Here is a 1788-nt window from a genome sequence, read left to right as displayed (position 1 = left end):
TCAGGGCTATTTTCCATCCTCTGTTTTTCCTCTTGTAGTGTGTGTGTGTGTGTGTGTGTGTGTGTGTGTGTGTGTGTGCCAGTTTCTATTCCATATCAATATTTCCCTTCCATCTGATGATCTAACTTAAGGACTGGATTGAGGAATGATTGTTGGCATGATGGACTGAGTGAAATGTCTCTCAATGGCTTCTGTTAATTTACTGACCTCTGTTTCTCTGTTTGGTGGCTTTCAATATCACGTAAATACAGTACTCCACTCAGCCAGGGATCCCTCGTAGTGAAGGGGTTGGTAAAATGGCCAATATTCCCACTCCTTCCCAGGCCTCGTGGCGCAACGGATAACGCGTCTGACTACGGATCAGAAGATTCCAGGTTCGAATCCTGGCGAGGTCGTCAACATTTTTAAAATCTCATTTTTAACACCAGTCACCTTTTTAACATTTCATTTTCGTTTCTTTCTGGGTGCTAGGGTGATGCTGGGTGCTAAGAAGATGCTGGGTGATGCTGGATGCTGGGGTGACGCTGAGGTGGGGTGATGCTGGGGACTAGAGTGATGCTGAGGTGATGTTGGGTGCTGGGATGATGCTGGGTGCTGGGGTGATGTTGAGGTGGGGTGATGCTGGGGACTAGAGTGATGCTGGGGGCTGAGGTGATGTTGGGTGCTGGGATGATGCTGGGTGCTGGGGTGATGCTGGGTGCTGGGGTGATGCTGTGGGCTGGGGTGAGGGTAGGGTGATGCAATGGGTTGTTATCAGGTGGAAGTGTCCATATCACCCTTATTACTGATCACACACACACACACACACACACACACACACACACACACACACACAGGCAGTCTCTCTCTCTCTCTCTCTCTTTCTCTCTCTCTCTCCCTCTCTCCCGCCAGTCGCACCAAATCAAGACTTTCATTTCTTCGTTCACTTCCTTCCTCCTCCCATTCATCTTCACTCGCGTTCTTTTCTCTTTTCTCACTTATTTCCTTAGAGCTCCTCCCTCCCTCCCCTTCTCTCTCTCTCTCTCTCTCTCTCTCTCTCTGCTTTTATCCACCCATCTCTCCACGTCTTACTTTTCTTCCTCCACATTCCCTTCCTTCCTTTACCTCCCTGCTTCTATTCATCATGCCTTCTTTCCTCTCTCCTTACTTCATTTTCTTCTACACTTCCTCCTGTCTTCATCTTTCCTTTCTTTCCTCCAATCCCCTTCTATCTCTTCCTTCTCCTTCCCCTTCCCTTTCGTCTGCATCCAGCCATCTCCCCCTTCCATCTATTTCTCCATTCTCCCTCCATCTCTCCTTCAGTTCCTCTTTACCTTCTTCCTTCATTCTTTCCCTCCCTCCCTTCCTCCCTCCCTCCCTCCCTCCTCTCCTTCCCTTTAGGCTATCTCTCTCCATCTCTTCTGCCATCTCCAAGTTTCCCCCTATTAATCCTTCCCTTTCCCTCCTCCCTTTCTTACATTATCTCTCCCTCTTTCCTTTCCTCCTAACTCGCTCCATCTCTCCTTCCCTTCCTTCTATCTCCCTCCGTCATTCCTCTCTCCCTCCCTCCTAACTTCCTCCAAATTTTTCTTCTCTTACTCCTTCGTCTCACTTTTCCCTCCCCCAATCTCTCTCCATCTCGCTCTCTCTCCTATGCTCTTATCTCCCTCCCTCCTTCCCTCTATCTTTCCATCTTTCTCCCTTCCTTCCATGTTCTTCATTTCTCTCCCTTCTTTCACCTCCCCCATCTTCCTCTTAAACCTCCCTGTCATTCTCCCCCTTCCTCCCTCTCTCCTCTTACCTCCCTTC

At 49.0% G+C, this 1788-nt stretch overlaps 1 non-coding gene across 1 annotated transcript; it reads left to right on the top strand.

Moving 5' to 3' along the window:
* The first annotated feature begins 322 nt into the window (after positions 1 to 322).
* Positions 323 to 395, top strand: TRNAR-ACG (transfer RNA arginine (anticodon ACG)). Its single transcript has one exon. It is a non-coding gene; the product is annotated as a tRNA-Arg (tRNA).
* The last annotated feature ends 1393 nt before the right edge of the window (positions 396 to 1788 follow it).

This window comes from Coenobita brevimanus, chromosome 24, assembly GCF_032717465.1.
Source record: "Coenobita brevimanus isolate Jiangsu-jjx chromosome 24, ASM3271746v2, whole genome shotgun sequence".
In the NCBI taxonomy this organism is placed as follows: Eukaryota; Metazoa; Arthropoda; class Malacostraca; order Decapoda; family Coenobitidae; genus Coenobita; species Coenobita brevimanus.
Note: the sequence above shows the minus strand (reverse complement) of the source record. Positions and strands in the feature narration are given on the sequence as shown.